Source organism: Cryptotermes secundus, unplaced genomic scaffold (genome assembly GCF_002891405.2).
Source record: "Cryptotermes secundus unplaced genomic scaffold, Csec_1.0 scaffold80, whole genome shotgun sequence".
Classification (NCBI taxonomy): Eukaryota; Metazoa; Arthropoda; class Insecta; order Blattodea; family Kalotermitidae; genus Cryptotermes; species Cryptotermes secundus.
Genome location: NW_019732856.1, coordinates 1,362,307 through 1,386,537, shown reverse-complemented (window position 1 = coordinate 1,386,537; position 24,231 = coordinate 1,362,307). Strand labels below are relative to the sequence as shown.

The 24,231-nt window shown below is 38.7% G+C and overlaps 1 long non-coding RNA gene across 1 annotated transcript; it reads right to left on the bottom strand.

Annotated features, from left to right (window-relative positions):
* Positions 1-812: 812 nt before the first annotated feature.
* On the bottom strand, positions 813-10,962 carry LOC117282576. The gene is made up of 4 exons (XR_004513368.1): positions 10,660-10,962; positions 9,780-9,872; positions 2,651-2,751; positions 813-1,894 (listed from the first exon to the last, which is right to left on the bottom strand). It is a non-coding gene; the product is annotated as an uncharacterized LOC117282576 (long non-coding RNA).
* Positions 10,963-24,231: the final 13,269 nt, after the last annotated feature.

The window sequence follows — 24,231 nt, the reverse complement described above, 5'->3', positions numbered from 1 at the left end:
TACATATTCATATGAGTTAACTTCATTTACCATATAAAATCTGGGATTAATACTGTGGGGAGGGGAGTGTACATGTGTGTCAGTAAGACATTAACTGGCTGCTCTTTCAGGATGTCACAAAAATGAGGAGACTAAAGAACACTGTACCTTGCCTCAGAATTTAGCACAACAGTCAAAGGATTTTACATAGATTAAGACTGAAATACATGCATTCCATGGCAGTCAGTTTAACAGGTTATATATGTGGTTGATTTCTTGTTAAATGTTAGAGAGAAGGAGATGGAATTGTATTTTCATAAAAATTAATACATTCATGTTCCTTGAACTGAGAAAAGCAATCAAATTTTAATGTAAGTGAGAAAAACGTTCCTGTTAACTGTCTCTCTAACAGTCATTACGGTACAAGATATTGTGACACGTCAAACCATTGTTGGGCAACATGATGTGGGACGAGTTACCATCAAAACAGACGGTTGCCAAGTTATGCAACAGGAAATAAAGTGGTTTCTCCATGCCATGCTGAACCACACTGGTCACTATGCAGCAATAAAAAAAACTCTTGGCAGCATTGTGAAGCAACGCCTCTGTAAACGCAATGTGGTTTTAACTCGACTAAGGAGCAGTTAGTATTCGGCAGAACAGAAGTCAGTCAGTCACGGGAAGAACTAAACGCGTGATTAGAAGATTTTATGTGTGATAATCAGTGAGAGTTTGTAATAGCTGAGAAGGTATTGGGAGCGGGTAATTCAGTGACACTTGTATAGCTCCCATGTTATACTGTAAATAAGTGAAGACTGCTGAAGATAGTGTGAAGAGGTTAGTGTTTAGGGTTTGTAAATTGTGTAAACCCACAACAGTATTATAATTAATTGTAATTAAGACTTATGGGTTGTTAATAAAACCGATTAACAATCTGAACAAAGTCTTCAGTAGACAGAACATGTTACACTGTAATATGCTCTCAAAAAATATTGAGAATTTGAGGCTCTCATTGCTGTGAATATAAAAATTAGTCTTGTGGAATGTGACACCAAGTTGTCTGGTATACACCTGTTGCCTACATCTTAAGTGTACAAAGAGAAAATAGACACACCAGGTTCATCTGAAATGTTGGTCCTTTCATTGCAAACTACATGGAATCACATCCTGGAAGATTGTGATCTTCACCAGCACACATAAAGAAAAATGAAAAGGACATATGCAAATTCTATACACTCTATTACCTGTGATATAAAGAAACAAGCTTAAGTACATAATTCCCTTCATGTTCCTACCTTGGAAGGTGTAATGATACATTCAAGCTAATAATGTCTCTTCTTTCTTTCAAATTTACAAATTACTCAACTGGTTAAAAGTTATGAGTAAAAGTACCTAATTCACTGCTCCCTTAAACATATGTTGTCTTCTGTATGCATTGATAACACAATTTTACTGTACCATGACAACTCTCTCATGGAACTGGAGGGCTCACTTTTTTACTTCAAAAATTAACTGCATTGTGTCACAGAATGTATGTTAAACTCTTTACAATGCAGTGGTTACTACTTGTATTTGTACCTCCTAATGGATTATCTAATGTCTCTTGCACTTTCCCTGTAGAGTATTTGCTTCACATTCTTCTCACAATAAAAAGACATTAACTGATAGCTCTTTGTAACAGAGGTGCCATGATGCAACAATTTAGGCAGGCTCCAGGATTAGAAAACTCCTACAATATCTATCCCACTCTGCCTCATTACATCAGATACAGCTACAGCTGCAAATTTTGCATCTGAAGACTGTTGTGCACAACTGTGGATGATGCAGATAATCTTGAATCCTTACCTGCAACCGGAACTAAGGCAAAGTCTTCAGACATCCCAGCACAGCATCCGAGTGAACACCTTCCAGGTTTCTGTGAAAAGTATGAGAATGGACACTGTAGGAACAGAGGGTATCAGGACAGGCAAGAACTATGTAAGAGTGCTGCAATCTAGGAGTCAACTTGTCCAAATTTTGAAACAATATTTCTGTCAAAATGGATAGACTTACACTCTGTGGGGTAAAATACCAGCTGCTTGAATCTTTCAAGTTAAAATTAAGAAGAAAGAAAACTGAAGAATTTACTTTCACTAAAAATTAACACATTTATATTCTTTATACATAAAAAATCGTACTTAAGTTTTAATGCAAAATCTGGAGAAATGACACAAATTTCCTGTAGGAATGAATACATTTATACTCAACTTACAGAATATATACTTATATGTCTTACAAGTTGACAACTTTAGTGCAAGTAAATACAAATAATCGTACATTAAATTGCATGGTACGTATATCCAAAAAAGAATTTTAATTCATGAAATTATAAAAAAAAAAAAAACATTTTTTTGTAGGCAAATGCAGCAAAATGGGCTAGTATGATGTGGGGCCTCTGGATATGATTGAGGGAACTGGGGGGGGACTTCATTAGAACTTACTTGATTTATTGAAATACAAAAATGGAACACAAATTTTGTATATGACATTAGTTTAAACAGGTACGAGTATGTCTTCATCATGAAGGTAAAATTAAACACAATCACCTAAGAAATATGATCTGTTGCCAAGTAGGTAACAACAAATCGTACCACTGCAGATATCTTTGCCCAACTGCATTATGATGACCTACCTGTATATCTCATGGTCTCAGCTCTTGATCACATTCCCTCGTCATCCTCTCATGTCCAGACACAGAAAAACTCCCACAGTCTGTGGCAGCTGTTCTTGTCTCTGTGGAAGAACAATGTCCACTGCTTATTACCATAGAATTCCATAATTTGCATATGCAACTGTTAGGTATTGTTTAAAATTAAAGAATGGAATCATAAGTAAATATATTTTTATTCATGATATATGGGATGGAATGGATTGAATTGATCTGGCTCAGGACAGGGACCAGTGGAGGGTTCTTATGAAAACGGTAATGAACCTTTGGGTTCAATAAAATGCTGGGAAATTCTTGAGTAGCTGCAGATTTGGCTTCTCAAGAAGGGCTCAGCTCCTAACTAAGCAATCAACTGTGGAAGCATTTAATTCTTACAAATGTAGACAGAAACTATCCCTAACTGCTCTGTAATACAATACTCACATGCAATTAAAACCATTTTATTTAGGCGCTGGAAAATAATCAGATCTACAAGAAGACCATGAACTAGCATTGTAAATCATAACTTACAAATTGAAACCGAAAAATCGTTGAACAAACAGCTTGCTTGTGGAGGAATCACATTTTTTTAAGGTAAAACAATTTGTAAACGTACCCAAGTTTACGCAGTTTCAGAACACTTACACAGACCTTCCTTTTATCAATATAAAAACGCCAGTCAAGATCAGAGTCATCTCGTTTGTATTTACTTTCAATGCAAGACCATTCACCAAAATGTTCCCACACGTAACGCCTTACCATGATGAACACCATTACTAACACATTTCGAGACATAAAATTTATACACAACTATTTTTCATACTCTTCTCTCCCTTTTCAACTCAAAAATATTTTAAACAGTCTTTAAATTCTACCTCAAAAACATGAATACACACCTCTTACGTAACGTTTTCTAGTTTCGTCTCGTAATGGCGGACTGCGGTACCTTTCTACGCTTACAAACCCAACATGGCCAGTGATGTCTTGATATTACGCAGTGTGAAAAACTGTACCTTTGAAAATAATCTGTAGTTATTAAGCTTACATTTTCACACGGGTAATTATGTTAGAAACATAATTTACTGGATATTTAATATTGTTTGATCCAATAAAAAATTAATATAATCCGTAACTGAACTACATACAAGGAACATTAGTACACAAGCTATAATGGCGCCGTCTTCTGAAATATAACTTGGGATAAAGTCGTTGCAGCGTCTTTGTTGTTCACATTTAAATCATAAATAATTCCATTCCGCACAACATACCTATTGTAAAGTTGAAAAACATTAACAATCCATCAAAAAGTGCCGCCCAGCCGCCTTATATTTTCACAAAAACTTGGATAGATTAATACTGCGTCTTCAATTAAAATACGGCGTCCTGGTCTTGCTCGTCTAAAGAACGAACACAACTCTCCACATGTATCAATGCGCCAGGCGGGCTACTTCGCGGCAAACGGAAGCTTCCAGAATTTGTACGGACTTGGTCACCTAAGAAACAAACACGACTTTCCACTGATATCAATATGCCAGGCGAACTAATTTTCGTCCGCGGAAACCTACCAAAATTTGCACAGGTTATTACGCAGTTGATGGCGGGGAACGGAAATAAGCCGGAAACAGCGGGGCCTACACGAAGCAACAGAACACATTTAATTTACTCTTTCATCACACAATCTACACATTACTCATGCCACAAACTAGCAAAATCGCACGCATTTTTTATGTTAAATAAGCGAAGAATTTTTAATTTAAGTCATTTCATGCCATGGCCCCTAAATTCCGACAGATGGGGTTCGAACTCAGGATAATTATTCAGGTTTCTGATTTGTGCATAATAAAAAGTAATTACTATCATTATTACTGTATCGGTGTACTCATTCAACGTATTTAACACCTCATTAACTTTAATGAAATTTGCCTACTTTGAAATTGTCTGTATCACATTCCTGGGAGGACAATTTTCACTGCCTGAAAACGTTGATGCATGGATAGACAACTAAGGGCTGTCCAGCATGCATCCCAGGTGGTTTGAGTGCCGGATATTTTCACTGGCACTTATTTTTAAAGCAGCGAAACCAAGCATGAACGAATTATGCTACACAGGTTATGAAATATTCTGACTTCGGTGTATAAACACTTAGGACTTCCAAGTTTTTGTACTTGTCCATCGTCCGGTGTTTTAAGTAATGCAACATCCTGTGACTGAGATTAGCTAATTAGCTCATTCTAACGGGACCAAAGCGGGTGAGTCTCACCCACTCACCTGAGGACAGAAACAGCTCCAGCTTCCGAAACGATGTGTTCTTTACAACACAGAAAATGAAAATGGTCCAAAAACCAAGTAATCCCAGAATTTATATATAAATTTCAGGCCTCATCTGTTATAGGTCAATGAGACAGCCTCTGTAAATGCGTACATTTTGTTAGTTCTTTATCCTTAAATTTTCCGTTTGCAAGTTAAAACATATCATTCAGTACGGCCAAGGAAAGGTCTCGTATATGGCAATTTCCTTCAACCCGAATCTGCCTACCAGACACCGCAAGAATAACTATTTTTATCACTAAATCCCTGCTCGCACGAATGGTACGTGAGAACTTTCCTACCAACCGAAGCTTGTTTCTTGCAGTTGCGAGAAACCCGATGCTAACAAATGGCGACCAAGCCAACCGACGCCGTAACCTTGCAAGGAAGTCTCTGCTGACACAGCAGTATCTACATGTTATCGCATATCCAGGTCTCATCACCACCACAGCTAACGAGGAGGACAATATTCGGTCACTATCTCCATACGTACTTCTAACTTGAGATGCACCTTTACTTAACCATGTCTCCCTTTTTAATATTGTAGGCTGGGGAAAAGAACATTATGGATAATGTTTAACACGATACTACTGTTATAGTATCAAAACAAGTTAGGATGTGTATGCATAGCGAAACAATGACTGCAATTCGGATCAGTTTTTTACCCATAAACTCTAAAAATTAGAGTTACAGAAACAGTTCTGATGATAAATCGTCACTCCTCTATACAGTTCGTGCTCCAATAAATGTTTGCAAATTACGATAAAGAAGTTGGGGCATGAGGCAGCTCAGCTGCCTGAGGCAATATACTACAAATAGGATGGTCGCGGGTTCGAGTCCAGATGAGAACTTTTGAGTTTCTTTCAATAGACTTAATCCTTCCAGTGCAATATAGCCCTGGGGTAAACTCAGCCTCTAACAGAAATGAGTCCTGGGGGCAAAGTACGGCGCGTAAGGATGACAACCTTACCACCATCTTTGAGCCGATTATCTAGAAAATGTGGGAACCTCAACATCTCACAACCCTATGGGCCTCCACGGCCTGTTACAGGGATACCTTTACATTTACGCTAGAAATGTGCGCAAAAGCGCACGTACCTCTGGGTGCTTAGTGTACCCGATTTGGCAGAAATTTAACCAAATTTCGAACGTGTGTATAAATGTTAATGAAACCTGTCCACGTTAAGATTGAATGAAAATCGGTTTCGCTCCTCCCGGGTTGATACCCGCAGAGAGGAAAACACAACGAAGTTAAAAGTGGATTATCTAATAATAAAGGATACATTACACGATACCCTACATGCGTTCTGTTTGCATTTCAAATAACAGATAATAGCAGCAAATCTGTGGTCGATAGTTACGCAGCAAAACTGACTATACATTTTATACACAATATATCTTTTCCATACGTCTCTCGGCTTTCGAGATAATTAAGTGGGGGTGAATCCGAAGAACTGTTATGATATGCGTACACATCCCAACTTGTTCTTTCTCCTTTCTATCGAGTGTTACTCCCGTGTTCCAAACCTACACAACACACATGTAACACGTAGTGCTGGAAGTGACACTTTACACTCATTTCATAACGGTCTCTTCGGCGCCTGAAAAAAGTGCGTTGTTCTACCTACACCTAAATGAGGAAGGGCGGGGGAAATCTCCGCCTCCCTCCCAGATGGTTTGCGAAAATAAAATGAAATACAAGAAAGAATAACACAAAATATATATACATATATATTTTAAATATTGTAATACTCCGCGCCATAGCTCAAGCTATTAGTCGCTGGCTTTCCACCGTGGCGTCTCGGGTTCGATCCCGGGTGTCGTCAGGTGGGATTTGTGGTGGACGAAGTGGTGCTGGGGCAAGTATTCTCAGAGTACTTCGGTTCCACCTGCCAATTTTCATTCCACCAAATTCTCCATCATAATCACCCGGGGCATGCACCAAAGAAGACCAATTCAGTGGCCGCCGTGCTGAGGGGTCGCAGTTGGACTCCACCCGCACTAAGCGAAGCAAAAAAAATATTGCAACATCTACAAACATTAAATTGTCTTTGATGCAGTCAGTGTCTATGGTAAAGTTACTGGGCAGAACAAAATGTAGTACAAAATCTGTACACTAAACTTCCCAATTGGGAGGCGGATATTGCATGGACAAATGGGTCAACAGGCTTCCATACAATTACACAATTCTGAAAACGACTGCCTACCTCTGAAACTTCGAGAACAATCTGCCACACTACACATCATATTTATACTCAGCACTGTTACAGCCTAAACCTCACATATACACTAAGTTGTCTCTACACAAAGCAATGATTCTCTTTGTTATTCTGTTACATAAATTTACTTTTGATGTAACCATTCATAGGTGACTCATACGTAATTCATTAGGGACCTTCCATTATATGAGTTACATAATTTCATTTATATATAAGAAATCTGTGATTACGACCACAGTGGTCTCTAAGTCTCAAACTGCCTGATATTAATGGATATTTGCCACAAGAAAGAGAGACTGAAAAGCCGAATGTCTTATATTAGAATTTAGAATAACTTCTCATGCATTTGTACACATATTAGGATATTCACAGCACATACATTATATGCATTTAAATTTCTATGCTATGCTTATGGCTATTTGTATGTTAAATATAATGAGCAGGTGACAGATTTCTTCTCTCACTCAAAAATGATCACTTGAATAATCCTCGAGTGTGAAACAACTTTTTAAACCTTCCAATCAGTAACAAAAATATTAAGAATAGTCTTCTGGAATGTGACACCATGTTGTCTGGTACATTGGTACAAATATTTCAGATGAACCTCCTACCTCCTTCTCCAGGGTAGAAGGTTCAAAAAAGCGGCAGCAGTTTCATTTCGAAAGTTTCTTCCTGCCTGCCAAACTACAAGGGATCACATCACAAAGTCTCTTATATACGAGTACAGAGCATACTTAAGAAAAATAAGAATAAAAAGAACTTACACAGAGACAAACTCATGCAGCACAAACAAACTGTATTATTATTACAAATCACCAAAGAAAAAGAGGTTGAAATGCATCACTCCTACATACACCTACCTTTCTGGAAGTTTCTTCGTACACGTAAGATAAAAATGGCTGTTGATCATTTAAATTTGACATGTTCAGCTACAGGCTACAAGTTAATGCTGCAATAATATCTCCTATTAATGTGGGTGGGAAGGGAAGCAAAGATAGCTCAGTCGATACAGTGACCGATTTGGGAATGGATGCCTATGGAACAGGGGTTTGTTTCCTGGTAGGGACAAGAGATATCTGCTCTCAACAAAATCCAGACTGACTTGGGGCCACTCAAACTCCTACCTATGGGAGTGGAGGACTCTTTCCATGGGGTTAAAGCGGCAAGAGATTGAAGTTCACCACTAACCTCCATCAAGTACAAACATCATCAATAGTGGAGCTATATCTCCACTCCACCAATATGTTTTCAAGGTGCGGAACTTCACTGATTAAGCACAGGGAAAACTTTAACCCAATTAGCTGCACAGTTTTGTTAATGTACTGTACCACAACAAAAGTTTCATTAAGTGGAATGCTGAACTATGTCTTCAAGAATTTACCTAAATTAAGACACTTTTACTCCTCCTGTGAAAGGCATGACAACGAACACTGTAGGAACAAATGATACCAACATGAGAGACAAGAACTCTGTGTGTATTGCTGCAGTCTGGATGCTATGTCATGATTTCATATGAGTCAGCAACTTCACATTTTGAAACATTAATATTTCATATAAAATCGACAGACTTATGCTGTGTTAGGTAAAATAGTACATACTTAAATCTGCAAAGTTATATTAAAAAACAATACTTATTTTCATTAAAAAGGAACATATTAGTATTCAACTACAAAAGCAAGTGCAAATGACTTAGAAGTAAAATTTGAAGAAATTAAATGAATTTTCTGTACAGATAAATATATTTATAGTCTTTTAACATCAAAAATTAAATTATGGAAAACCAAAGCTATTTTATGTAAAAACAAAAAATTGTGTTTTTTAACCTAACATACTTGTACTTGTGTCCTAAATGTTAATTAAAGAATGAATTTTCTCTACAGATGAATAAATTTATATCCTTCAAAGTTAATAACAATGTGTGCATCTTAAACGTGAAAAATAACAAACACATCACAACTGAAGTACAATCCAAATGCAACCGCTGTGGTGGGTAGCACTGTGGCTCAGATTAAGGGAACTGGGAGTACATTGTTCCCACCACAATATAAAAATGTTATGTGCAGTGAAATACAGAAGCAAGATCAATCCTGGGCTAATGACTTCAGACAGAAATTGTTTAATAACAATGGAAATACCAAAGAGTAACAATATTTAATGAGATGTTCAATGTTTATATTCATGCATATGGATACTCCTAAGAGTGCATGGTGATTGCATTATATAAAAAATTAAATTTATCTTCTGTACAAATGAAAAATGAAGTTAAAATTATGTACTTATATTAAAAATAAGCATTCACAATAAATAATAACCCAAGAAAAAATGGTTATTCTTGCAGAACTGGGGAAATTTTTACACCAACAATTAGCACATTGGCTATAATTCTGGCAGCGTGGAGCACATTATTATTTTGGAATAATAAATTCTTAAAATTGGTGAAATAAGATTGTCTTGTATTGGAACAGTTGAAACAAAAATGGGTTTCCTCTAACAAAATATTTGAATGCAACGGGATTTGAACAAAGTTCTTTTGAAAGCAAACTAGAAAACGTATTTCTGAATACCAACTGCAGAAGACATATTCATACCTGGACATTTATTGTCTCGGTTCTTCATCGAACTTCCTCATCAGCTCGTAAGACAAACATCCTCGGTGTGACTCAGCTCACCATAGCGACCGTCTGTGCAACAAACAATACTGCTACTACCATAGGTTTCTTAAGTCTGTGCACAGCTTTTTAGTATTTTTTTAATTAAAAAGATCAATAAGTAAATTTATGTTCTTTGAAGCGCAACAAAGGTACTGAAATCTTATAAAATAAAACTTTTTCTAACTGTCCTATACATGATGTTCACTGGAAGACGGCTGTTAAATGCAATCAAATCTAGCACTAGCACTGGGGGTGGCACCACGTTGGTTTCAGTAAAACGTGATGGAAAATACAAACACAAACTGAAGCCATTTATAAAATTTACATTTCGGAACGTAAATATTATAAAGCATCCTGTATTTCTATACAATTTCGTCGATTTTCAAACTCGAAATATAACGTACCTTATCATTTCACTTCAAGAACAAGAATTCACACTTCTTACGTAACGTTTTCTACTTTCGTCTCGTAATGGCGGACTGCTGTACCTTTCTACGCTTACAAACCCAACATGGCAAGTGATGTCTTGATATTATGCAGTGTGAAAAACTGTACCTTTGAAAATAATCTGTAGTTATTAAGCTTACATTTTCACATGCGTAATTATGTTAGAAACGTTATTATAATTTACTGGATATTTAATATTGCTTGATCCAATAAAAAATTAATAAAATCCGTAATTAAACTACGTACAAGGAATATTAGTACACAAGCTTAAAATGGCGCCGCCTTCTGAAATATAACTTGGGATAAAGTCGTTGCAGCGTCTTTGTTGTTCACATTTAAATCATAAATAATTCCATTCCGCACAACATACCTATTGTAAAGTTGAAAAACATTAACAATCCATCAAAAAGTGCCGCCCAGCCGCCTTATATTTTCACAAAAACTTGGATAGATTAATACTGCGTCTTCAATTAAAATACGGCGTCCTGGTCTTGCTCATCTAAAGAACGAACACAACTCTCCACATGTATCAATCCGCCAGGCGGGCTACTTCGCGCCAGACGGAAGCTTCCAGAATTTGTACGGACTTGGTCACCTAAGAAACAAACACGACTTTCCATTGATATCAACATGCCAGGCGAACTAATTTCCGCCCGCGGAAACCTACCAAAATTTGCACAGGTTATTACGCAGTTGATGGCGGGGAACGGAAATAAGCCGGAAACAGCGGGGCCTACACGAAGCAACACAACTCATTTAATTTACTCTTTCATCACACAACCTACACATTAATCATGCCAGAAATTAGTAAAACCGTAATTTTTGTATGTTAAATAAATAAGCGATTTTTTTTTAATTTATGTTATATCATGCCATGGACCTTAAATTCAGACGGACCAGGTTCGAACTCAGGATAATTATTCAGGTTGTCACGTGGGGATATTAGGTAAAAGGTAAAGTCGTCCCTGTGCTTAAGTAAATAAGCATTAAGCCAGGAAGGCGTATAGGGCAGTGGATGTACAGATTCACATTTTAACTCGGCACTAGCTGGAGGTGAGAGGTCAGCTTCACGCCCCGGCAGCTTTAACCCCGTGGAACAGTCCTTCGGTACCTGTTGGATAGGAGGTTGGGTGGACTCCAGAGCCGGTCTGGACGACGTGGAGAAAATTCTTGGCCCTACCGGGACTCGAACACCGACTCTTCGGTCGTCCAGCCCGTAGCCATTCGCTATACCGACTACGCTATCCTGGGTCATCGATACTTACTTACTCATGGAGTTGAGCCCTTCTTGAGGAGCGGCCAATTCTGCAGCTACTCAAGAATTTCCCAGCATTTTATGGAACCCGAAGGTTCATCACCGTGTTCACAAGAGCCCTCCACTGGTCCCTATCGTAAGCCAGATTAATCCAATCCATACCATCCCATCCTATCTCTCTAAGGTCCATTCTAATATTGTCCACCCACCTACGCCTTGCTCTTCCCTGTGGTCTCTTTCCTTCTGGCTACCCCACCAATATCCTACACGCATTCGTCTCCCCCATTCGTGCTACATGACATGCCCACCTCATCCTCCTTGACTTGATCATTCTAATTATGCTTGGAGAAGAGTACAACTTATGAAGCTTATCATTATACAGTTTTCTGCAACCTCCTGTCACTTCATCTCTTTTCGGTCCAAATATTCTCAACACCCTGTTCTCAAACACCCTCAGTCTATATTCCTCCCTTAATGTCAGAGACCAAGTTTCACAACCACACAGAACCACAGGCAAAATTATAGTTTTGTATATTCTAATTTTTATGTTTTTGGAAAACAGACGAGAAGACGAAAGGTTCTGGACTGAATGGTAGCAAGCATTAACCGAGTACAATCGCCTCTTAATTCCCTCCTGACTGTTATTGTTGTTCCCAAATATCTGAACTGTGTCACATTTTCAAAACATATGTTTCCTATCTTTATGCCATGATTTTGCCCTGCATTTTGGTGACGAGACAATAACATATACTTAGTTTTCTCTGTGTTCACTTCTACACCAAACTCTTTACAAAATGTAATTATTATTATTATTATTATTATTATTATTATTATTATTACTAAATCGATATACGACTTCAATGTATTTTGACATCTCGTAATTCTAACAAAATTTGCCCGCTTTGAAATTTTTTTATGTCACATTCTTGGGGAGGTCAATCTTCACTGCCTGGAACCCTTGATGGATGGACGGACATCGAAGGGCTGTCCAACATAGTTCCCTGGTGTTGTTTAAGTGTCGGAGATTTTTCTTGGCACCTACTTTAAAAGCAGTGAAAACAAGCACCAACGAATTATTCTATACAGATAATGACATGTTCTGAATTCGGTGTATATACACTCAGGACTTCTGAGTTCTTGTACTTGTCCAAAGTCCGGTATTCTAAATAACGCAAGTTCTAGCGATTGAGGTTAGCACATTCCCACGGGACCAAAAGGGCAGATGTCTCCCACCCCCTTACCTGAGAATGGATACGGATCCAGCTTCCGAAACGATGTGTTTTATAATACAGAAAATACAAATGGTCCAAAAACCAAGTAATCCCAGAATTTATATATAACTTAATTTCAGGCCTCATCTGTTATAGGTCAATGAGTCAGCCTCTGAAAATGCGTACATTTTGTTAGTTCTTTAGCCTTCAATTTTACGTTTGCAAGTTAAAACATATCAGTCAGTACGGCCAAGGAACGGTCTCGTATATCAATTTCCTTCAACCCGAATCTGCCTACCAGACATCCCAAGAATAACTATTCTATCACTTAACCCCTGCTCGCACAAATGATACGTGAGAACTTTCCTACCAACCAAAGCTTGTTGCTTGCAGTTGCGAGAAACCCGATGCTAACAAATGGCGACCAAGCCAACAGACGCCGTAAACCTGCAAGGAAGCATCTGCTGACACAGCAGTATCTACATGTTATCGCATATCCAGGTCTCATCATCACCACAGCTAACGAGGAGGACAATATTCGGTCACTATTTCCATACGTACTTCTAACTTGAGATGCACCTTTACTTAACCATGTCTCCCTTTTTAATATTGTAGGCTAGGGAAAAGAACATTANATCGTGTTAAACATTGTCCATAATGTAGAAAGCAGTCTTCTGGGATTTAGCACTGTATATATGCGGTGTTAACCGACGTTTCGGAGGAACGTATCGCCTCCATCTTCAGGGTAGAAGAAAAAATATAAGAAATCTGCAAGCGAAGAGACCGTGAGAACCGGTAAAAGCAGACTGTCTCACGGTCTCTTCGCTTGCAGATTTCTTATATTTTTTCTTCTACCCTGAAGATGAAGGCGATACGTTCCTCCGAAACGTCGGTTAACACCGCATATATACAGTGCTAAATCCCAGAAGACTGCTTTCTACATTATGGACAATGTTTAACACGATACTACTGTTATAGTATCAAAACAAATTAGGATGTGTATGCATAGCGAAACAATGACTGCAATTCGGATCAGTTTTTTACCCATAAACTCTAAAAATTAGAGTTACAGAAACAGTTCTGATGATAAATCGTCACTCCTCTATACAGTTCGTGCTCCAATAAATGTTTGCAAATTACGATCAAGAAGTTGGGGCACGTGGCAGTTCAGCTGCCTGAGGCAATATACTACAAGTAGGATGGTCGCGGGTTCGAATCCAGATGAGAACTTTTGAGTTTCTTTCAATAAACTTAATCCTTCCAGCCGCAATATGGCCCTGGGATCAACTCAGCCTCTAAAAGAAATGAGTACCAAGAATCTTCCTGGGGGCAAAGTGCTGCCGGCGCGTAAGGATGACAACCTTACCACAATCTATGAGCCGACTGTCTAGAAAATGTGGGAACCTCAACATCTCACAACCCTATGGGCCTCCACGGCCTGTTACAGGGATACCTTTACATTTACGCTAGAAATGTGCGCAAAAACGCACGTAGCTCTGGGTGCTAAGTGTACCCGATTTGGCAGAAATTTAACCAAATTTCGAACGTGTGTATAAATGTTAATGAAACCTGTCCACGTAAGATTGAATGAAAATCGGTTTCGCTCCTCCCGGGTTGAGACCCGCAGAGCGGAAAACACAACGAAGTTAAAAGTGGATTATCTAATAATAAAGGATACATTACACGATGCCCTACATGCGTTCTGCTTGCATTTCAAATAACAGATAATAGCAGCAAATCTGTGGTCGATAGTTACGCAGCAAAACTGACTGTACATTTTATACACAATATATCTTTTCCATACGTCTCTCGGCTTTCGAGATAATTAAGTGGGGGTGAATGCGAAGAACTGTTATGCTTACTTACTCATGGAGCTGAGCCCTTCTGGAGGAGCCGCCAATTCTGCAGCTACTCAAGAATTTCCAAGCATTTTATGCAACCCCGAAGGTTCATTACCGTGTTCACAAGAGCCCTCCACTGGTCCCTATCCTGAGCCAGATGTATCCAATCCATCCCATCCTATCTCTCTAAGATCCATTCTAATATTTTTCACCCACCTACGCCTTGGTCGTCCCTGTGGTCTCCTTCCTTCCGACTTTCCCACCAATATCCTATACGTATTCGTCAACCCCATTCGTACTACCTGACTTGATCATTCTAATTATGCTTGGAGAAGAGTACAAGTTATGATGCTCATCATTATGCAGTTTTCTCCAACCTCCTGTAACTTCATCTCTCTTCGGTCCAAATATTCTCCTCAACACCCTGTTCTCAAACACCCTCAGTCTATGTTCCTCCCTTAATGTTAGAGACCAAGTTTCACACCCATACAGAACCACAGGCAAAATTATAGTTTTGTAAGGACTGTCATGCTATGCATACATTTCCTAACTTGTTCCTTCTCCCTTCTATCGAGTGTTACTTCCGTGTTCAAAACCTACACAACACACATGTAATACGTAGTACTGGAACTGACACCTTACACGCCTTTAATGACTGCCCCTTCCGTGCCTAAAAATAGTGCAAGTACTATCTCTACCAAAGTGAGGTAGGGGGTAACAAAACATCTGCCACATCCTCCCAGATCGTTTGAGAGAATAAAATGTAAGAAACATTAACACAAACAAATATATTTTTTATATACTGCACCATATATGTTTCAATGCATGGAGGCAAAACCCTTTCCTGAATTGCAAGAATATTCTAAAACTGCTTTGGTCTCAGGAGAAAAGTAACCTGTAAGCAGCCATACTCAGTACTTTTTCAAAATAACTTGTATAACATTTATAAAGGACAGCCACAATATTTTTTAAAGTATTTTCTGCCCTCCACGAAAGGGGAGTTGTTGAACAGAAACCAGATATCAGTGGGTTCTACAATCGAAGCACAAATGTTAAATTATCTTTCATGCAGCCAGTAACTATGGCAAAGTTACTGAGAAGAACATGATGCAGTACAAAATCTGTACACTCAACTTCCTAACTTTGAGGTGGATACTACTTGTCTAAATGTGGTAAGAGGTGTATATACAATTACATTATTTTGAAAATTACTGCCTTCCTCTGAAACTTCAGCAAGAATCTGCCACACTATTCAATAAAAAAATTACTTTTAATCAAAATGCGTACCAATGACATTGAAAAGTACGTTCAAAGCAAGAGGTACACAAGCTTAAAATGGCGATGCAGTCTAGAATTTTCCTTTGAGCAGCGCCATTGCAGTTTCTTCGTTAATCATAATTATATCCACCCAACCTCCTATCCAGTGGGTACCGAGGGAAAACCGGCCGAGGCGTGAAGCTGACCACTCACCAACTAGTGCAGAGGTCAAGAAAATGTCATCTATTATACACTACCCGATACGCCTTCATGGCGCAGCGTGGGAGGAGCGAGGTCTAGCTCAGACTAAAGAACAGGAGTGGATATTTGTTACTATGATAATGAGCACAAATTGTTTGGAACTTATTCAGTAGATGAACAACTATTAGGTTCTCATCGGTTCAACTTCATGCAGTCAGTTCATCAGTTAGCGCCATATTAAATTACGAGAATAAAAAATTCCATACTTGACTCGCCATTTATTACCCTTAATTTGTAATTATTTACTTTAATAACATTTTAGAACATTTTTATTATAAGTGAACCTCGACTTTGCATTTACATAAGGGAGCCTATGACTACAAGGCGAATCTGGAGACTGAAATGTTTCCCGTACATGAAGGTTACAGGCACTGCAGCAGTGTATACACGGCGTCTCCAGATCTGCATGGGTCAGCACATGCAACATTTAATCTTGACCTTACACAATGGGAAGCACTCTACTAGCACGTCGTCAGCAACTTCCCAGGAAAGCTTGCAGCCCCGACCAAGAGATTGTTGCTGGAGCTAGCCCGCACGGCCTGGTAAGGCAACAAGACACCACTCAGCCACAGATCATCCATTTGTCTCTCTCCATGCACGAAGTTTATCCTTACATCATCTCTTTCACAAACATTTCTAACGCTCGCAGTATGGAGCAGTCACATTATGTATGCTATTTTTGTAACATCTTATTGGTATTATACCACAAATTAGGAAATGCATGCAGAGAAAATCACTCATTTTTAATTATCTCGAAGGCTGGAAGATTTATAGTTAAAAATATACTGGCCATAAAATGTGTGCCTCATTATTTTCTGGAATTTTTTTCGGACGATTATTTCGCGACTTACGTTTTAGAAGCGCGCGCGCACACACACATAGGCCTTCATGTTAAAAGTAAACTTGTTCTGGCGCTTAAGTATTTAAGCACTACGCCATGAAGGCATATGGGGGAGTGGATGTATAGATCCACATTTTCTTGACCTTGGCACTAGCACTAGCTGGAGGTGAGCGGTCAGTTTCACGCCCGGGCCGCTTTACCCCCGGATAAAGAGCCCCCCGATATCCATTGGATAGGAAGATGGGTGGACCCCCAGAGCCGGTCTGGACGACATGGAGAAGAGAAAATTCTCGAACTCCGACCCCTCGGTAGTCCAGCCCGTAACCAGTCGCTATGCCGACTGCGCTATCCCGGTTCCATACACAGGCCTTCATGTAGCCGTTAAATAGATTCTCATTAATAAGATCTAAAAGTTTGTGACGATGGTACATAAGTACAAGTATTATGTTTGTGGACATTATCCATCGTCCTGCTTTCATTTCAAAACGCATTTGTAGATTCTCATTAAATTTATCACTGGAGAATATCACGGAAACTTCTTCATAAACTGATACAGTACATGAAGATATGGCTGAATTTCTGCTCACTTCTCAAACGCATTTTATGTCCACTGTACTGTTACCGGGTAGTGTCTTGCTGTGCTCGAGTTAATTAAACAGGAGCGACGACAACAGATTATTACAGTACTATATTTTCTAACATGTTTTCTTCCACCCTACAGACCTCCAACTATTCGGTCAATTATATTCAATTACCTTGCCATCCCACCACTGCTGTCTTCATTTGACTGTTCCCCGTCTACGACAACCCCAGCACCCCCCAAGTCCTTCTCGGTGACAACTGCCCTCTAACATCCAAATAATCCTGAATTTATATTCCGTATCAAACCTAGAACACGATTCCCTACACTTGCCAAGCTCAGTTCAGAAAATTAAATAGAACTACAGTATATACAAAATAATGCGCCCAGCGCAAGATTCTATTCTGTATGTTAAATAAACGAATGGGAATATGTTGATTTACCTGCTTAGTGGTTACGATCATCCTTAAAATGAGAGAGATGAGGTGGTCTGAACTTGGAGTACGAGTAGTTCCATAGATCTGTCATTTGGGAGTATTAAATGGCAATCACTCACTCATGGAGCTGAGCCCTCCTTGAGAAGCCGCCAATTGTGTAACCACTTAAGAACTTCCCAGCAGTTTATGGAAACCGAAGGTTCATTACCCTGTTCACAGGAGCTCCCCACTGGTCCCTATACTAAGCCAGACTGATCCACTCCAAACCATCTCATCCTATCTCTCTAAGATCCATTTTAATATTGTTACCCACCTACGTCTTGGTCTCTTTCTTTCTGGCTTTCCTACCATTATCCTATATGCATTCCTCTTCTACTCCCATTCATGCTACTTTCCCTCCCTACTTCATCCTCCTTGGCTTGATTATTCTAATTATACTTAGCAAAGAGAGCAAGGTATGAAGCTCCTCATTATGCAGTTTTCTCCAACCTCCTGTCACTTCATCTCTCTTCGGTCCAAATATTCTCCTCAGCGCCCTGCTCATTAAATGACAATTAACGTTACTAAACTGATACACATTTTCAATGTCTTGAATATGTTGGCATTGTACTGAATTCTACATTGCTTTAAAATTTTTAAAACTCACTGCAGGAATTGGGTGTTAAATTATGTATTGGCTGGAACCACAGAAAGATGGTCCTAGAATTTGGTTGTTTCAGAACAGGGTGCCAAGACGAATGTTTGAAACTAAAAAGGATGAAGTTACAGAAGTACACAACTTATTTATTTGGCCGTCACAACACAACAATCAAAGAACCTCAGGGACAACGCCCAAATAGAGTTCACTACATGTTTCGGCCACTAGTGGCCATCCTCAGGTGAATACACTTCAACAAACCACTGAACTGCAGCACGAAAAGTCAGATAAAATATGGTAAATCATTTAAAACAATTATAATAAGAATATAAAATATAGGTTATTCAAAACCAATAAAAGTCTTATATAAAAACCAAAATTAAAACTTAACTGATGTTTTATAACATCAAAACAGTCGTTGGTTCCATCTCACATACGCATCCGTCAACAAATAGCAAATTACGATGTTTCATTATAATAAAAAAAAATAAGTTACAGAAGATTCAGGAAAGTGAATAATTAAAATCTCGCAAAATTTTATTACTCATAAAATACTATTAAAATATTCAAATCATGGAGGATGATACTGGCAGAGCATGTAGCACACAATGAAGGGAAGAAATTGTATATAAAGTTTTGGTAGGAAAGCATGAAAAAGGGTGAGACCACCATGTAGTTAGTTAAGAGCATAGTAAATTATGTGAACAAAATGTAAGATAAAGGGCACTTAACAGAGGGTCCTATCATTGTAATCCATTAGCAGTTTTTTCTCTGAATTGCTAAATCACATTTTAGGCATGCAATCTAATATTTTTTATTCAGATAAATGGAACAGCAGACAAGAGGAGGAATTTGGGGTGAGGCATCTGCCACCCTCCTGTATGGATATTTCAACAGAAAAACAAAATGAATGAATGAATGAAACACCAATACTTTATATTTCAATTTAAGGACCCACAACTCTAACCTCAATGGCTTAGAGGTTAAGTTTGTTACAAAATTTTCTACTTCCCACCCTTGGAAAATATCTCTACCATGCCCATGCAGAATCTGACTAACCTTTTTACAATAGCTTCTGGTGATCTACTGTCACCACTGAACAGCTCTCAGGATATTGGCCCTAAAGCAGCTTCTAAATACTGCAAAAGACAGTAGTTGATCCAGTAACAGGCTCATTAAACAAGAAGTTACAGTCTTGTACAGAAGTCGGTTGGTACTGCAGTCAAAAGTGGCATATTTTAACCGATTTATTGTGTCATCAGTGACAAAGTTGGTGGGGAGGCCATCACACAGGCAGAAATATGCTGTGTGTTGTCTTCCAAAAACTAGGAAGGGAAGATTTGCAAAACTAAATACAGTATAGGTTCAATGGTATTACACTATAATTATCTGCCAGACCACACATGATGTTCATGATCACTGCCTCAAACCTTGCAGATATAGTAATAGGTTTATTTTGTTTGTAATTCCCTTTCATAGATTTATTTCTTACATTATCATTCGTAAGTATTCATATATATGGATGTTTGCACTAAGAGGTGTCCTATTTAGCTTAACCTTAACAAATCTGTGATTACAAAACTGTAGTGTAGGCAGAGGCACTGAGTGTGAGCCAGTAAGTTGATAAGTGACTGCTGTTTTCTACCCATTTGTCACAAGAATGTGTTAGAGCCAAGCATCCACTTCTGATGGATTTACAGACAGAAGCAGATAAAGGTTCACAGGCTCATTACATACATTCCTAGGATTTCAATTGCTAGGCTATATACATACTTGTATGTGGTTATTTTTGCATTAAAATAAAAATTGGAAATGCAGTTAATATACTTACATTTTTGGAGGTAAACGATTTCTCTAACAAAAAGCATTCAGGAACAATTCAAGGTGTAGAAGCTAATTACAGATAACACTTAGAACTCGGCAAAGAAACTGAACTTCAGATTTGAGGTTCTCACTGTGGTGAATATTAAGACTGTGGTCTTCCAATATGCAGGCTTGTAGACTGGTAAATGGGTAGTAGCGTTTTGGAGGAACCTTCTTACTCCACTTTCTAGTTAGAAGAATAAAGATGGAGGCAGTTGGTTCATTTGAAACAGTGGTACAAATCTACCAGACTGCACATATCCCAGAAAACCACTGTCTTTCACACTGCACTTAATTCACTTTTCTCCTAATAATATAACTGTTTATTTTATGTCAATATATGTAACTATTTTTTTTAACGTGTATGAATTTAGTAAGGAAAGAGACCACTGGGAAGACCAAGGCGTAGGTGGGTGGACAATATTAAAATGGATCTTAGAGAGATGGGATGGGATGGTATGGATCGGATTGATCTGGTTCAGGATATGGACCAGTGTAGGGCTCTTGTGAACACGGTAATGAACCTTCGGATTCCATAAAATGCTAGGAAATTCTTGAGTAGCTGCAGAATTGGCGGCTCCTCCAGAAGGGCTCAGTTCCATCAGTAAGTATGAATTTAGTAAAACTTTGGTTCCTTTCTCAGTATCTTACCACTGTAATACAATGCATTCTATATAGTATACTTGAACACTGAGTTCATTTCAACCAGTAAATAACAATCTAACAGCATTTTTTACATAAGCATCTCAAGGCATGAAGGCCAGTTCTCCAAAGTGTCAAGATGTGCTGATTTTAGAGAAGCAGGGAGGAGAGGGGATGGGTATAGTACTGAAGTCCTTCCTATCTGTGCATATCTGAAAAAACCTTCATTCTGCATGAACCTCATAAAATCTGGAAATGGTACGTACCACAACATTCACAAATGCTCCCTCATGATGGACATGTACTCGTATGTACAATTCTATGAGCTACAGTTCCCACATATATCCCTTCCATTCATGTGCTCTTACATGTTATAACCCTTGAGGGACACTCTGACATAACGATTTCACTGAATTCAAAAGCTCAGATGAGAGAAATATCACGTCCAAGGGTGCATTTTTCCGCAAGGGTCCACACAGTTAGTACTGACTGACAATACTGTAACTGCCCAAACAAGGTGATCGACAAGTAAACGTTCTAGACTTGTATTCGGGATGTCCTCGTTTAGAATCTCGGTTGGGCTAGTTCTTCGTGGTTTTCCTCAATCCCTCCAGGCAAATGCTGGCATAGTATCTAAAATACTAATCTAAAATCTAACCACCCAGGATATATATCATTCGAATCATAATTTTATTATCTTTGTATACTATTATATCATTGTGTTATATATTGTATTATTATTATTATTATTATTATTATTATTATTATTATTACTATTACTATTATTATTATTACTTATTGTATTGTAAAGTATTTGACTTGTCCTATATCATGTACAATGATCCATGGATATGATATGAAATAAATAAATAAATAAATAGTCTGCAGTCGTTTCCTTCCAATTCCTTTCTACTCCATCAAGAATATATCCTGTGATCTGGGGCTATGTAGTCTCCAGACTGAAAATGTGATTAAATCACCTACGACACTGTAATATCAACTGAAGTACTGCCTTTATTCCTACTATCTTCTGGTCCTATTGTAATTGGGATTATCTTTCAACTTTCCATGGAACAGATATTACAACAAGCACCTTGCTTCGATTATTTATACAGTTGATGAAAATAATAGCTGACTGGTTAATTCTGTCCTTCTGACTTCAAAGGGCTGGCTATGGAAAAGTGTAATCTTACGATTAAAGAAATTAAGAAAACAGGAACATCAGGAATCGGGTGTTAACCTTGGGTGGATATGGTACATACCTGAAATGTAATCTTAAAAAATATTTCGTCTGTCCTGATATTCGTTAAAAAAACAATTCAGTGTTTTGTCTACTGCGCAGTGGTCAATCTAAATTGTAGTGACTGTACTTACGTTTGCTTTAATACTAGTCGACATGGGCTGTTCTTGACTGTCACTTCGGCCTTCGTTGAAGAAATGTAAGCCTATGGAACAGTTTGTAATGCACAGATGGGAGCATTATTCACGATCACAAATCAGGGGTACAAAACAAAATGGTAACTCAATGCTACTGGTCAGGAGGATGTGCAGTGGCGACATATACGCATAGTGTTCATATGGACAAGCAGGACGCAGACCGTCACTGTTTCTTCTCGGTAGACTACTGATGTCAGGGAATGTGGATTCACTTAACTTTCCTAACGAAATTTCAGTTGATTCCTGTAAAAAAAAAAGGGGGGTGGGGTGGAAGAGGGAATTGATAGGTTGATTATTGTACATGGCCATATCAACTGCATAAAACCCGTGATCGGGTAGCAGATATCGCAGGCATTTGGTGCAAGTGGCTCGGTGGGGCTCGCACGAGCCAATTTTTAATGTCTTATTTATTATTCTACCCCAAGGCCGCGCCGTAGCTCAAGTGATTAGTCGCTGGCTTCCCACTGCGGCGGCCCGGGTTCAATCCCAAGTCAGGTCATGTGGGATTTGTGGTAGACAAATTGACATTTGAACAGGTTTTCACCGAGTACTCCGGTTTCCCCGGCCAATTTTCATTCTCATCTTATCATGGGCGCTATGTAGCCACAATACTGACTGTGTCGTCGATTAACGAAATTAAACACCTTCCATCTAGTTCCGAGGCTAAGAAAATCAATTCCTCTCCTCTCCCGTACGCTTCTTTGTGTAGTGTTTAATTAATCAAGCAGAGGGACAATCGTAATTTTCTTTAATTTTAGCAAAAGAAACGCCTTCATTCCACGATTAATCGAGTGGTGGGTCAGATATGAAGTCCAAAACTTAATCTGCTGTTGTTCCGTCATGACCCTCAAATCTGTCACTCTGGTCTCGAACGTGGACATCCTCTCACACACATCATGCGACTGTAGTTCTATTTGTGCCTGAACTGTTATCACGTCATTGCGCAGAGACTTGATATTACTGTTGCTCTCAGATTTATTATGTCGCTCCATTTCGATCAGCGCTTGAATCAGGCCGTGTGCGCTCAGATACGGCTCTATCCTTTGGTTCATTTTACATTCCGAGTCCCTAGCGAACGAAGCCAGCATTTCACACACGTTTTTCTTAATACTATTTTTCATTTTACCTATTTCTTTTATATTATTTTCCATTTTACTCCCGTTTTCTCTTACGTCATTTTCCATTTTCATCATTCTGTTCTCCAATTTTTCCATAAAGGTTAACAACATGGCCTGTATGTCTATTTTACTATCCTTCTCCCCCCCCCCTTTTCTACACTTTTCGTCTGTTGGTTTCGAGTCTGTAACTCGGGTTCTGCCTGTACTATTTACCCACTCATCACGTTTACTCCTCCATCTATTTCTCCCCCATTCTCTCTGTCATTGATACCTTCCGTCACTTTGATTTCTTCTTCGTTATGTATGATTCTCTTCTGACTTTTAAGTTTACTACGGGTTTCCATGTTTTACTGTCCGTAACTAGTTCACACTTATTGTCCGCAACTCGTTCACACTTGTTGTTAAATATAACTTAGTCCAACTAACCGTGCACTATATACAGAATGTCCCAGGAGGAATGTGCCAAACTTCGGGAGGGTGTTCCTTATGTTATAGTATGCCGATATAACCCGAAACACCTATGTCCAAAGTTGAGCGGTTACGGAGATAATGGCCCGAGAAA